This window comes from Tenrec ecaudatus, chromosome 1, assembly GCF_050624435.1.
Source record: "Tenrec ecaudatus isolate mTenEca1 chromosome 1, mTenEca1.hap1, whole genome shotgun sequence".
NCBI classification, from domain to species: Eukaryota; Metazoa; Chordata; class Mammalia; order Afrosoricida; family Tenrecidae; genus Tenrec; species Tenrec ecaudatus.
The window spans coordinates 204401088-204417936 of NC_134530.1; positions in this window are offsets into that span (position 1 = coordinate 204401088).

Consider the following 16849-nt stretch of genomic DNA (forward strand, 5'->3'; position numbering starts at 1 on the left):
GTTGAGAACCGCAGCTCTAAGTGAAGCCTTTAGGTGTTTATTGCTGATGTTGCTTTGAGGACTACGGTGTGCTTGATACAGCCATGATATTTCGCATTTCCACATATGCATGAGAAAGCTGCACTGGAATGAAAGAGACCAATAAACAATTGATGCATTTGAATTGAGGTGCTGGAGAAGAATATTGGAAGTACCATGAACAGCTAACGAGGCAAACTGACTGTTGGAAGAAGTACAGCGAGAGTGCTCCTTAGAGACAAGGATGACAAGAATTCATTTTCCATACTTTGGCCATATTGTCAGAAGAGACAGGAATTGAATAAACAAGGTATAAATACAGGCACAATAAGTTAATTGTGAAAAGGAGCAATTTAGAAGAGTTAGTAAAGGAGTAGCTAGTCTAGAGCTCATATTTGAAGTGTGTATTTGAAATGGCTGCTAGGTGGCAGAGTAGTTACTAGTTGGGTTAAAACAACCAGCCTCACCAAGGAAGAAAGTGGGGGCTTTCTACAGCAGTCTTGTTTGAGCATGCAAAGAGGACTGAGTCCTGAGACATGTCATGATGCTGAATTCACACGTTTATTCATCAAAGAGATAACACATTTGGTAATCGGTATATGTTCTAACTGAAAAGTTGGCATATGAAGTCACACAACAGGCAGTAGGTCACAGCTGGCTTACCTTACTGGTGGAGAGCTCAGAGAGGCATGTTGTTCTCTCTGCATCAAAGAAGTCCTGACGCTCTTCTGCCACCCGTAGCGTGCACTTTATTAGGGGCTCATACAACTCTTATCAAAATCCACACATACATCAGTTGTGTAAAACACATTTGTACATTCATTGCCCTTATCATTCTCAAAATATTTGCTCTCCACTAAAGCCCCTGGCATCAGTTCCTCATCTTTCCCCTCTTTCCCTACTCCCCCCTCCCTCATGAACACTTGATAATTTATAAATTATTATTTTGTCATATCTTGCCTTGTCCGACGTCTTTCTTCACCCACATTTCTGTTGTTCGTCCCCCAGGGAGGAGGTCACATGTATATCCTTGTAATTGGTTCCCCCTTTCCTTCTACCATCCTAGTATTGCCACTTACACCCCTGGTCCTGAAGGGGTCATCCACCCTGGATTCCTTGTGTTTCCAGTCTCTATCTGTACCAGTGTACATCCTCTGGTATAGCCAGATTTGTAAGGTAGAACTGGGATCATGATAGTGGGGGAGGAGGAAGCATTTAGGAACTAGAAGAAATTTGTATGTTTCATCATTGCTACATCACTCCCTGACTGGCTCATCTCCTCCCTGAGACCCTCTGGAAGACAATGTCCAGTAGCGTACAAATGGGCTTTGGGTCTCTGCTCTGCACTCCTCCCTTCATTCACTATGATAAGATTTTTTGTTCTGATGATGCCTGATACCTGATCCCTTCGACACCTCATGACTACACAGGCTGGTGTGCTTCTTCCATGTGGGCTTTGTTGCTTCTGAGCTAGGTGGCCACTTGTTTACCTTCAAGCCTTTAAACCCCAGACGTTATGTCTTTTGATACCCGGGCACCATCAGCTTTCTTCGCCCTGACTTCTAATTATATGAATTTACAGTAGCTTTTGCTCTTCAAATTTCTTTATTTCTACACAAAATACTCCTAGAAATAGTAGTTGAGATAGTTAGTTTATTATGCCAGCCTGGCCAATAAACAAAAGTGGGATTAATTGAAGGGCAGAGAGATAAATGACTCGGTGAGCCTTACCTTTCTTGTCTCTTGCTCTTTGATCATTGGACCAGTGTGCGGCTACCTTGCTTGTTCTGTGCCTCAATTTATAGGCTACACTACCTGTGGGACGCCTAGCCTGTGGACAGTGTCACTGTAAGTTGAGGTCCCTTTAAAACCACGCAATTGAAATTTACATCTCTTGAGCTGGGGACTGACAGACAGTTGGTGACCTGGCTGACAGTTGGTGACCTACCTTGCTGTTTACTGCCTGTGTCTCACAACTCTCTCCCGGGTATGAGTTACACTGAGCCATTTGTACTGCTTTATAATTTAACTGTTCATTTATTGTATTATATATCTATTTAAAATTTAACTGTTCATTGCTTGTGTCATATATCTATCTTTATGAATATATATATATAATTATCAGCAATCTGGTTTTATCTCTCTAGAGAACCCTATCTAACATAGTAATGAAGTAAATTTATCATAACTTTAGTAATAAAATAAAGAAAAAACATAAATTATAAGAAAGAAAATCTTCAAACTCAAACTCTTCTGGATATAAAAAAATCAATAAATTACGAACAAATCAAACTAAGCAATATATAAAAGAGCAATTCCTCTTGATCAACTTATGTTTATATTTAAGATAAATAGTATTTGAGACTTAAAAAAGTAATCTATGTAATGCCACATAGTAACTTATTTAAAATAAAATTTACCATATTGATAACCTCAAAATGAAAATTTGACAAAATTGCTTTTAAATTTCAACAATATATTCTACAGATAAATTTTTATTTATACCTTAACACTTAAATTTATCACCCTGAAAGTGGGAATATATTAAAAGATCTATTCCAACCACGTTTATTCATTATTGTACTGGTATGCATAGTAAGCAAAATAGTCACAAATATGACTTAAAGACTAAAATTAATGAGTCATTAGCAATATAGAGACTGCCAGTTTATGCTTCTTGATCTTTCCTGGTTGCTGTCAAGTTGAATATGATATATGACAACATCATGTATGTAGAATAGAACTGTTACATAGGGTATTTAGGTTGTGACATTTCAGAAGCAGGTGAAAATACCTAAGTATACATGTACATATGCATGCTTAAATACAGATGCCAAAATATACAAAGATAGAAAACGACCTTGAGTGGATATATATGTGTTTATATATGATGTATGTGTATGTATACATGTGCATATACACACAGAGAGGAATTTCAAAATTTTCATGGAAACTATTATATTATTTTCCATGATTATTTTCTAGTACTCTGTTGTGTGTGTATTTATGTATTTGTTGTGCATATATAGGCGTGTTTCCACTTATTTTTAAACTTATAATTGCAGAAAACATTCCCCAGGTTTCAAAAAGGTTCCAGCCCTTTGAACATCCAACATGCTTGGTGACAGCTAAGAACGTTCTGTAGCACCACAAGGCTCGGTTGAGTGCGCGCATGCACACACACACACCTTAAGTATATAAAGTTAAATTTCCCTTCAGTATTTATTCACAGGCATCTGGTTCCAGACACCCCCACCACATCAACAACTGTGGATGCTCCAGACCTTTAAATAAAATTGCATTGTGTTTGCATATAACCTACACACATTCTCTTGGTTTTTCTCTTTTTATAATAAACAGTTCTATTGTTATATAATCCACATATCATTCAATTCAATAGTTTAATAATGTCAAGAAGGGCTTTATAATCATTACCACACTCTATTTAGGAACATTTTTTATTGTATTCCTTGTTATTAACTCTCTATTACCTCCCAATCTCCCTTGACATGTCTCCAAGAAATCATTAATCCAGTAACTATTTCTGTAGATTCATCCATCCTGAATTTCATATACTGTAGAATATGCCAAAATAAAAAAGCCAGCAGCAACAACAACAAAAAATGGGAAAGACCTCAATGGAAAAGAAAGCAGAAAATCCTATTTTGTATTTTATTTTTTAAAACTCTAACATTTTCCTGGGAGTTCTAACAGGTATTATAACATGCCATAAATCAGTCACATCAAGCAGTAATGTACAATTGCTACCACACTCAGTCTCATACGATTTTCTATTTTCTTGAACTCCTTGATATCAGCTTCCCCGTGACCCCTCCCTCTCCCACTAAATCCCCTCGGAACCATATTCTTTCCTTTTCCCTCCCACCACCCTTATCTTAAACAATCCAATATATCCTTTCACATGCAATTCTCTTATTCAAGTCTATGTGGTGGAATTATGCAATCATCGATACTATCAGCTCCCTCTCCCAACCCCCAGGACTCCCCCAGTCCTCCAGTACCCTCCTATTACTGTTTTTGAAGAGTTATCCATCTTGACGTTCATGTCTTGGATGATATTAAATGTACAAAAAACATACACAAATCTAACATATGATGTAAACATATTAAAATCATTAATAGTAAGGGAAATTAAAGAATTCGAGGATAATTATGTGGTTCATCAGTGCCATGTCACACCCCGGATTTATTATCCCTCCCGTGTAGCCCTTCTGAGAGGGACTGTCCAACTTTGACAACTTGATTGTTTTTTTTCCATAAAAATTTTTTCACTCTGATATCTGATATTTGAATTGATAGATGCAAGCCCTAGTGTGTTAGCCTAGGCACATTAGAGAAACAAATCCACAGAAACTCATATGTATGAGAGAGAGTTTTATATAAAGGGTAAGTGTGGATCAAGAAAACCCCCCAACCCAGTGCTACCCAAGCCCACAGTCCAACATTAACCCATATGTCTGACACAACCCACAAAGTCCTCCTCCATCTCACAAAACTGATGCAATGATGCTGACTGCAAGAGAAATGCCGAGTCAGTGAATGTGTAAGCATCTCAGTGCTGGCAGGGGTCTCCACATGGCTGCTCCAGCACCCAGGGCTGCATCAGGGAAGATCCATGTGGCTTCTCCTCAGGGATGATATATAGGGCAAATTGCATTAGTTACTTCTAATTCTTTAACATTATTTAGACAGAAATCTACAGGCGGAAGGCTTTAGTAATCAGAGATGCATATTATATCTGTTTATGAATGTAGAAGTCGTAATTCAGCTTTTTATTGTTGTTGACTAGTGTCAAGCTGCTCAATATGTGGATGGTCGTTCAAATCCACCAGCTCTTCTGTGGGAGAAAGATGAAGCTGTCTGCTCCCATGATGAGTTAGTTACAGGAACAATTCTACTCTATGGGGACATTAAGAGATAGAAGTGACTCTATACAATTGTATATAAAGTATATTTTCCAAAAAAAATGAAACAAGTCTAGAGAGTATTGTTTTATAGATTCCAGTGACCCATTCATGATTCTCTGTTAAAAATTTTTATACTTGAATGTAAAAACTAAAAATATGGCAGTCATTCAAAGAAGTAGTGATAAAATTGTCTTGAAAATCCCAAATAGGCTTAACACAGCAAATCAGAACTCAATTTAAACACAACTTTGTTGTTGCTGCTGTTGTTGCTTTAATTATATTACTTCAAAATAAATTTCCAGTTTCAGTATACTAGTTATAGTACTTTATAATTCATCAATAGTAATATGTATTTAAAATACACATTTTTTTCTTTTTTTAAACAATGTGTTAGGGGCTCATACAACTCTTATCACAGTCCATACATATACATACATCAATTGTATAAAGCACATCTGTACATCCTTTGCCCTAATCATTTTCTTTTTTTTTCTCCTCTTTTCTTTTTTTACATTTTATTAGGGACTCACAACTCTTATCACAATCCATACATATTCATACATCAATTGTACAAAGCACATCCATACATTCCCTGCCCCAATCATTCTCAAAGCATTTGCTCTCCACTTAAGCCCTTTGCATCAGGTCCTCTTTTTTTTTCCCCTCCCTCCCCACTCCCCCCTCCCTCATGTGCCTTTGGTAAGCAATAACATGATAATATCAGTATATTTATTTTGTTTCTAATGATTTATATAATGTGATATACATTTAAATATGATGTTAACATGCAAGATGTGTTAGTATGGTACTTTAGAGAAACAAATCCACAGAAACTGATGTATAAGATGGAGTTTTATATAAAGGTTAAGTGCACATAAAGAAAACATCCCAACCTAATGCTGCCCAAGCCCACAAGTCCAACATTAACCCATTAACCCAAATGCCCAACACAAATCCACAGACTTCCTCCATCTCACAAAACAGATGCAGTGATGCCATCTGCAGGAGGAAAGCCAAGTCAGTGAATGTGTAAGCATCTCAGCGCTGGCAGGATACTCCACAAGGGTGCTCCAGCACCCAGGGCTGCATTGGGGTAGGTCCATGTGGCTTCTACTCAGGGTGTCTTGCAGGAAGTGAGCCTTTCCATCTGAAGCAGGGAACTGGCTAAGGCAGCTGCACACTGGTCTGACCATCACAAAGCAAGAGACCAGAGAACTCAAAAGGCGAGGCTCACTGAGCCATTTATCCCGCCACCCTTCATTTAAACCCACATGTGTTTATTGGCCTGGTTGGCACAATAAACTAACTACCTCTCAAGATAATGGCAGTAGACTGTCTCAGTCCATAATGGACGCTTTCAAAATCTTGTGACTATAATTGGCCCTATGTTGGTTTTTATTCTCTCCTTTGATTACCTTAGTATTTCGGTTAAAAAGAGCAATACATATTCAGTAGAATTAACTTCAAAACAAAACAAAATATTTACCACAGGTAAACTTGTGAGACAAACCTACAGGAGTGTGTGCACTTTTTACTTCAAAACCCTATGTGCTAAAGAGTTTCCCGCAGGAATCAATCCTCTCAGTTACTATAAATAGTAATGTATTTAAACTTTATAGTTTTTTATTATATGAATTTCTAATTACATGCTATGCTTGATTTTATTTTGCATGTTTTAATAGTCAAAATTACATATAGGCAAATAGTAAGTGCCAGCTATCTCGACACTTGATTTTTTTTCAGAATTCAAATGTATATGATTTCAATTTAAAATTTTTGTTTAATTCCGAGTTAATACAGACATTGTATCACTCCATAGTTCAGTCATACCAAGGAGTATTGCGCAATTACTATCACAATCAGTTTCCAAACATTCTTTTCCTTCCTGGACTCCTTGACATTGTCTCCCTTTTACACTGCTCCCCACCCCCTGAGACCCTTGTTCTACAAGCTGCCCCTGTAGGTTAATCTGTCTTGGGCTTCATATACCAAAAAACAGGAGAACAGATAAAGCAACTTCAAGAGGTGACCCTCAATGAAATAACACCTGCAAGGCAAACTCTAATATGAGCCAAACCCAAAACAAACAAATATACAGCAAATGTTGAAAACCTGATCAGGTCCACCGTGCATCAGGAGGGAGATCAAAGAACAAGGCTTTAAGTGTTCACGTCAGGTTCGTCCCTTTGGTCTTCTCTACTCCTCTCTCTAATGCACTCTGTTTAAAACTGCTTTCTTCCAATCCCTCCATTATGGATAGAGAAAGATCATCTGAGACTTATTTCCTATGTAGGTCCCACAAATATATCTTGTGCTCCTACAAAACAGATTTACACAATTTAGGCTTTGACACATAACCCTCCTTTCACTTCAGATTACATCATTTACCATCCTTTGGTGACAAATGATGGTGTACTTCTTCCATGTGGACTTAGTTGACATCCCACTTAGATGGCTGCTTGTTTGGCGACAAATCTTTAAGACCCAGATGCTAGTTTATCAGATAGCTGGACAGTACTTAATTTATTTTCCACATTTTGCTATAACACCCATATCTACTATGTTCCCTTGCTGTGGGTGAGTATTAAGCAAGACCGTGAAAAAAAGAACTAATTGTTCTTAAGTTAGAGGTAGGATTTAGTGTGAACCCAAAACCCATTCCTGGATTCGTACTTTTCTGTTTGTTTGTTTTTATCTGACTTTGGCTCCTTTTCAGAATCTCGCTACTAATTTACGACAGAGAGTCTTATTGAAAACCCCCTGGGGATAATGATCTTCCATTAACATTGTCTTTGATTATTTTTGTGCTACTTTTTAAAAGCCCTGTTTGAGAGAGGGATATTGGACCAATGTAGGCTTACTCCTTATCACAGTTCCTGGATTAGTCACTTGTACAGAATCAATCCTTTCATGAATGGATGCTTTTAACACAAACAATGGGGGATGAATGTCAGGAAATTTTACAATAATAATCACTGAGACTACCAATAGCAGGTTTGCCAGAATAATACATACCTAATACAGGATATAGAGCATTGATGTAATAAGACCACGCTTGTCCAACAATCTTGGTACAAATGTTTTCTGCTTTTTCAGATACCATGTACTTTCCAACCTAAGTCCTCCTGTTACAAGTATGACTAAGGTAGAGATCAATTCATCCAGTGAGTTTCCACATGGGATCTCACTGATGTACCCTCTGGAACATGTCATGAGCATTGAAGACCCACGATTCAGTGTCTCGGTATTCCATAGCACCCAACCTCCGTCCCCCAGAATACACCCAGAAGCTGGGGAAATGTGGCCTATTTGGTGCACACCACCAATCCCATTTGGTACACACCATTCCAATCTAAAGTCCCCAAAGCATTTCACTCTTACCCCCAACCGGATGTCAGTGCTTCCTCTTTACCAATGAAGAGACATGCGTCTGCATTCCCCCAGATGTGTGTGTCCTTTCCCCTCATTTCAATTTTTATCCCTAAAATGAAGCACTTGTACATACCAATGATAATGTTCAAGAGTATATTCTCAAAGGAAAACTGTCATTTCTATGTAATTCTAACGAAACCCTGCTGCTCACCTTGCTATTTCTGCATTCAGAGTCATATTTCTACACTATAAGATGGAGTGTATGAACATTTGACTGAAAACGTTGCATGACCTTCTTTTCTGTGTCATCACTATTGTACTCCTGGCAACTATGTGCTGTTTCAACCTCGTTCTCCTCAGAGCATTCTCTCATTTCACTATCATAGCTAGGAACAATTGGTCTTTGAATTTACCTTATTAATTACTCCAGTCCACTAAACAGCTTTCTTCATCAAACAAAACATTTGTCTTAAAATCAAATTCTCAGAGTTACCACAATGACTCTATTGCATAATGTAAAATGCTTAATAATACAATGTGACCTATTATAATCTATGCCATCAATAAATAATTATTTCAATATCAAAAATATATTTTAAGAGAGAGAAAAGCAATTATATCAAGTGATCTAATAAAAGAAATTCATACATTTAATTCCTATTCACAATTTGATGTCGCTGACATAAACTAGAATTTAGCAAATGAGAAGTGAAAGAAAATACTCTCAACAGGTAAAAATATGGTTACAGCTTTCAGTATTGACCAATCAAAGATACATCATGGTGAGTGGGGGGAAAGACTGGAATATAATGTGTACATGCTGCAGCATTTTATCTGAAATGGAGGAAAGAAAGTTTGAAAACAAATAAAATGGGGTTTGCCTTAGGAGGATGGAGATTAACTTTAAGGTACTTTGTGAGATGAGGAAAAACTTGAAAACCCACTTTTTATTGTAAATTATTAGAAGTTTATATTTCAGAGGATCAACTTTGCTTTCAACAATTCATAAATATTATGTTTTCCTTCCTTAATTGAAACCATGCAAATTCAACTTTACGCACCCTACTTTCTGTTTTACTTGACTCCATTCCTTTTTTATTTGCTTATTAAAATTTTGTTTGAAAAATTGTTTCAATATTTCAAACTTATCAAGCAATGCAATCTGGTTTTTTATTTTATATATGTATTTGCCTGAATAAATACAATATACATATAGTTATCAATTATTAAGTCAGAAATAATGCTCTCTACATAAAAGTGTTTTCTATTTATCAGCATGACAGAAATTAATATAGATCAAATTTTGAATGCTTTGTAACTCAAGTTGATAACATTTTTATGTGCTCATCTTTATCTTACATGCATTTATAAGAACAGCTTAAAATGTAATTATAGAATGAAGTAAATCTATTTTTATAGACCACCAATAACTTTTTTATTATAGTTATATTACGATAGGTGAATAGATCTCATAAGAACATCTTGTTCCCATTTTCTGAACTATACAGCTCTCCTGTAAATAGGTTTCTACAGCAACACCTACTACTTAACAGAGTTTGAGCCAAAAAAAAAAATCAAGCTTTATTTTATTTTTTCCTTTATCCAACTGAACTTTGAGATTGAAAAGTTTTCTTTCAAAATCTTTTTCAGTATTCTTTGAATTTACCTGATTCCTCCAAATCTTCAACAGAAGTCGACTTCTCAGAAGATGTTTTAGTGCTTAGTTCTCTCAACTCTTATTTTTCATTTTTTTTGACTTCATAACTGAACTGTCTTTAAAATGTCACTCTAAATACAATCCCAAATAACTTAGAATATATTATACTAAGAATCTTATGGTTTTAAATAGAGCTTTATCAAAATATTTAAGGCGCCTAAAACATCTTTCAATCCCATTTTTCCATGAACTTTTTGAAATCACTTTATATATCTTTGCTACATATTTAATATGTTTTCCTGATATTAATTGGTTATTTTGTTGTTATTGCTGATGGTGAATTTTGTTTAAGATTGCTTTAGTTTTGGTCACATAATTTGTGTTTTATGCATAATATGTGCGCTAACAGTGTTAAATAAGTCAATAGAGTATGAATTCTGATATTAAATATGATATATAGCCCTGAAGAGGAAGATATATTACAATTTACTGAATTTTATCAAGTAGAATTTTGAAAATAATATGGGAGTAACACTCTCCAGTTCTCAAATTCAGATAACCCTCTAAAAGTCATGGCAGTTAAGTCTATTCTAATTCATATTGGCCCTGTTGATTTCTGAAGCTGTAGCTCTTTAAGAGATTAAAAAGTCTCATCTTTCTCCTGCAGAGTATCCGGTGGTTTGGAGCTGCTGACTTGAGGCTCTTAGCGCAATGCTTAATCATTGTAATTTCAGAGATCCCTCCAAATTGCATATGATGTGCATAATTCATTATCATAAATCTTTCTAAAATAGAACATATCATTTATATATCAATAGTCCTAGTAATACTTCAAAACTAATTATCTCTTGGTTTGTATTTTTTCTCATGATCAAAACTTCAATGTTTATATCTTCTCCATATTTCTGCATTAAACAACACATATTTTTTTTAATGTTCTCAAATTCTTTAGTGTTTGTTTCCTGTTTTTCTCACCTTGACTTATTCCTTTTCCTCCTAAGTCTCTCCAAAGATAATTGGAAACTAATGAACATGTTGAGTTAGAACAAACTTTAACATGATTTACTGTTGTTATAATAATAGCAATAGGTCTGGAAATACTCTCCTAGTAATTAACAGATGTTGATAACACATACGAAGGACTAATGTGCCAGGTTCTTTTTGGCTATAATTGCTTGTTACCGCAAAAAAGCAGCAAACTGATATCTTGTTAATTGAAGAAAGGAAATTAATCCAGTGATTTATGTGCTGTGTGGACAGTTTAAAAATTCAATTTCTATATAGCTTACTGTCTGGGAGACTAAAAATATAAAACTTCAAAATATGTTGATTGTACATAATATACATATGGCTTGTAATTTTTTCTTTAGAAATTCATATAAACTATCCAAATAATGGGTACTAATTCTCTATCTGAAGCTGCTTATTTTTGTTACTTTAATAATAAGCTTAAGTAACAATTTTCTTATTTTACTAGCAAATGAAAAATTGTGCTTGCAGATCTTCACTGGTACAATGAAACAGAAAGATAAAAAATAAGTATTTTAAAATATACTTCATCAGTCTATGAAGATCACTTGAATAAAGCGAAAAGAGCTTGAGAGTTCCTATACACATCTACACGTAAAAGAGGGAGCGGACAAGAGGTGAGATAGAGGGAGAGAGAGAAAGAGTAAATATGTGCCCTATCCCATTTACATATTGATAGTCTAAGTCTTTTATTTAGTTATCGTTTCACAAAAGACAAATGGTATCAAAGTAGAACTAAAAAAAAATGGAAACACAAAAACATGAAAATGATGTGGTTGACAGTTCATTTTCTAAGCCACTGGTTCTCAGATGAATACCAGTTGTCCCTAGGTAGTGCTCGGGAAATCGTTAGATAATGTTGATATTTATCTTAGTTCCAAAAATTAAGCAAATTTTACTGTTTACAATAAACTAGAAAGTTCAATTTCTTCATCCAGGGTGAGACCATGCAACTGAAAACACTCCCCCATGCCTGGTGGATCCCTTTCCCAGAAGGCACATGAATCAGACTACAATAAAAAATAGTGACTTCTTTTTTAGTTATCAGAGACCTAATTGTAAGCCTGGAAACTAAATTATTATTAGCTGAATTACTATATAAAGCTTATACAAAAAAAGCTTTGTTATTGTGAGGAATCAAAACATTCTATTCACCAAGTCATATTGGCTTATAGGAAATTATTTATGACTTATTATACATTGCAAAACAAATCAAGCATAACATTTAATTTTGGACTTTGTATTATGTCCCCTCCCAGCTCTCAGGAAAGAATATTATAAAACATTCTGTCAAAATTCCTCATGGGCAGATTGACAATGATGTCTTTTCCCCCTTACTTTTCAGGGTATAATAATTACAAGTAGACCATTAAGAAATGTGTGTAATTTTTTTTCAATTTCAATAGTGCTGATATTAATCAAACTCAATGAGCAAAACATCAAATTCTTATTAAGTTATTGAATTTTTAGGGCATTTCCTTCGAATAAAGTATCTTCAAATTGCTAACATTGCCTGTTAAAACAAAATATTTTGCATCTCATTTTACCAAGTAATTGGAGTTATCAATTGAATGAATTAAATGCATAAGTTTTTTATGAAGCACAATTATGTTTTCTATATATTTTTAGTACAAATTGTTTGTCATGATTTATTTTTTCTCTTAGGAAAAAAACCAATAGGAAACATTTATTGACTGGCTTCTCTACACCCACCCCAATAATAATAGTAGTCATTATTCTCAGGAAGAGAGCTTGCTATTCGGGTACTTAGTCATATAAAGTAAAATACAGGTTTATAATAAAATAAGTGTTTGTGTGTTAGGCTGAGTTAACTAGAGAAACAAATCCAGTGACACTCATATATATATGTAAGAAAGAAGTATTTCTCTATAAAGCAAACATCCCAGTTCAGTCCAGATCAAGTCCGTGAGTACGTTACTAGTCCATAAATCCCTCTTCAGACTCGCATAGCCACAAGCAATGATGCAAAATGCAGGAACATCACAGGCTTTCGGCTGCAGGGTTGCATGGATCCAACAGCTGAGCTGGTCTCAGCGTGGCTCACAGGCATGAAGGTGAAGACAGAGTTAGAAAGGGGTTCCCAGGACTCTCATGAGATGGCGACTCCCATAAGGAGTCACTGTCAGTGACCTGATTGACAGGATAGACTCCACCTCTACACTTTGATAGATCCAGTTGCCAGGACATTATGTAACTGTCACAGGGTGTTCACAGAGAAACACGCAATATTCCATGGCCAGGTAGGAATATGCTAGAAAGATCTTGAAAGGTTGACTACCTAGATGGACTCAAGATGAAACTTGAAAGACTCCCTTGCGATTCAAACTGTTGCTAGCGGCAATTAAGCTTTTTCTGACTCAAAGACATTGCATGCAGGACTCAAGGAATTACTCTTTGATCTGACACACTCTCCACAACCTTTACTGTGTTTGACTTATTGTGGCAGTCACTGCATCAGTCCCTCTGACTGAGAATTTGCTCTTTTCTCTGACCCTGTACTCTGCCAAGCATGACGCGCTTCTCTAGAAACACGCCTCTCTTAATAGCATGCCCAACGTAAAAGAGACAGTGTTATCAAATCTTGATTTTAGGAAATATTTAGTCTGCACTTTTAAAGACGTATTTGCTTGTTCTTCTGATAGTCCCTGGTATATTTAGTGCTATTCACCAACACCGTAGTCCAAAGGCACTGAATCTTCCCTAATCTTCCTTTGACTGACCCAACTTACATGCTCATATGAGATCATTGAAAATATCACTGCTTGAGTCAGTCTTTAAAGTGATATATGTTTGATCCGTAAGCCTTCAAAAAAGTTCTTTGTAGCAATTTGTCGGAGTGCTATACCCATGTGACTCATTGACTGCTATTTCCATGGGATTTCTGAATTCAAGTAAACTGTAATCCTTAATAGTGAATATTTGCTCCATTTGTTGTTCACTGGTTCGGTTGTGAAGAATTTGCTTTCTTTTTCTGGAGGTTGTATTCTTGATATTTATCAACAAGTATTTCAAATCCTCTTAATTTCCACCAAGCCAGGTTGTTATTAATAAGCTTTCTTTCAATCTTGATGCCACATTCTTCTTCACAAAGTCAGTGTTTTGGATTATTTGACCAGCAGATAGATTGAATGAATATAATGAAACAAGACAGATCTCATTCATAGCTTTTATGACTCGCTTTAAACTGCTCATTATGTCCTTTAATTTATTCGGAAGGCTGCTCTTGATTTATCTACAGGTTCTGGAAGAAAACAACGATTTTGGATTTTCTATATTTTTGCACCAGTATTCATAATTTTTATGGCCCACACATTGAAATACCTTTGCATAGGCAATAAGACATGCATAAACATTTTTGCCAGAAGTCTCTCCTTCCAGTTAAATTTGATCTGACTTCAGCACTGTTGCTTGTTCCATGTCCTCTTCATAATTTTGCTTTAAACCCTGGCAGTTCCCTATGGAAATGGAAATTCTGATGCAGACACTTAAAAAGTTCTCTTTAGCCAAAATTTAAGTAAAATTTGGTATTCATTGTTAAAATATAATTCTGCATTCTCTGCACGAGGAAAGACCAAGCAGTCTCTGCTCATTCATATTACAAACTTGAGGAATCAATGGGCAGTTCTCTATTATTATATGGGTCCAAATGGGCCATCCACGTAATGACACACAGTATGAGCAACAAAATCGGTGGTGCAAATTGCTAAAACACTCAACTTCTAAGAAAAATCATGGTTCAAGTCCATCTAGAGTCACTTTGAAAGAAAGTCTGGAAATATATGTACAAAAATGAGCCATTTTAAACCTCATGGGCACATTTCTGCTCTGACATGAATGGGAGCATCATTAAGCAACCTTTGGGTAAACTGCCATGCTTAAATACTGTGCCAGCAGGCCTCCTAAATATTGACCATATACTTTAAATTTAATATCTTCTTTTATTTTCCAAACAATTCTCAAACACTATGTACCAAGTTAATTTTGCAGAGGTGAAAGAATACTATTTGTGGCATTAGATAGCTTACCAAACAGCACAGGATGTGCACTAACGCCTGCCTCATACTAAAATCTTTTGAAACCCAAGTAGATTCAGTTCGTTTGCCTGGTTGTTTTCCTCTTTATTAATTTTACATTCACAAGCGAAGCTTAAAGCAGCAGAAAGATGCCCACGCTGGCTCTGGTTGTCTGTTTGCAGAATACATATTTGTCTTACACAGTTCATAACTGCTTAATTTGACCTATTATAAATAAAAGGACAATTTATTCTTTTTTTTAATCATTTTATTGGGGCTCATACAACTCTTACCCATACGTACATCAATTGAATAAAGCACACTTATACATTCATTGCCCTCATCATTCTCAAAATTTGCCTTCTGCTTGGGTTCCTGGAATCGGCTCATTTTCCTTTTTTCCTTCCCCCTCTCTCCCTGCTCCTCCCTCCCTCATGAACCCTTACTAATTTATAAATTATTATTTTATCTTATCTTACATTTCCCAGCGTCTCCCTTCACCCACTTTCCTGTTGCCCATCCCCCAGAAAGGAGGTTATATGTAGATTCCTGAGATCGGTTTTCCCTTTCTGCACCCCCTTCCCTCCCAGTATTGCCAATCTCACCACTGATCCTGAGGTTCATCTGTCCTAGATTCCCTGTGTTTCTAGATTCTAACTGCACCACTGCGCGTCCTCTGGTCTAACCAGGTTTGCAAGGTAGAATTGGGATCATGATAGTTGGCGGGGAGGAAGAGTTTAAGAACTAGAGGAAGATTGTGAGTTTCATTATTGCTACACTGAACCCTGAGTGACTCATCTCATCCCCACTACCCTTCTGCAAGGGATGTCCAGTTGTTTACAGATAGGCATTGGGTCCCCATCATGCACTCCCTCATTCACAATGATATGATTTTTTCCCCCGCGTTTGTTGCTTGAAACCTGGTCCCCTTGGCCTTTCATGATCACACATGTTGGTGTGCTGCTTCCATGTGGGTTTTGTTGCTTCTGGGCTAGATGGCTGCTTATTCACTTTCAAGCCTTTAAGTCCCCAGACGCTACACCTCTCAGTAGCCAGGCACCATCAGCCTTCTTCACCACGTTTACTTATGCACACATTCGTCTTCAGCACTTATGTGGGGAAGGTGATAGCCCATTGATGGTTTTTGTTCTTTGGTGTCTGCTACCTGATCCCTTCAACACCTCATGTTCACTTAGGCTTGTATGCTTCTTCTCTATGGGCTTTGTTGCTTCCAAGATAGATGCCCGCTTGTTTGCCTTCAAGCATTCAAGACCCCAGATACTATATCTTTTTGATAGCCAGGCATTATCAGCTTTCTTCACCATATTTGCTATGCACACGTCTGTCTTCAGCGATCATGTCAGGAAGCTGGGTGTCATGGAATGACCGTTTAGCTGAGCAAGGTGCTATTGTATTCAGGGAGTGCTCGCAAGGAGGCCTAATGTCCAGTTGCTACCCTACTACTGAGCCTATAAATATATGCACATAGGTCTATTTCCCCCATACTCATAAATATATTTACATATGTACATGTCTGTATTTAGGCTCCTATGTATGCCCTTTGCCTCCTACTCCTTTCCTCTATTTCCTTACTCTTTCCTCCTGTTCCACCACCATGTTCAGCCTTCATTCTGGTTTTATTAATTTCTCTCAGTTACCTTGCCCTTGGTCACTCCCTTCCAGTCCTCCCATCCCCTCCCTCCACTGATTTTGAACCACTCATTGTTCCCTAGTCCCTGGGTTGGCCAACAACTCCTCCCTTCCCCTACCTCCCACACTCTTCATGTCTCTTCGGGACTGTTGGTCCCGTT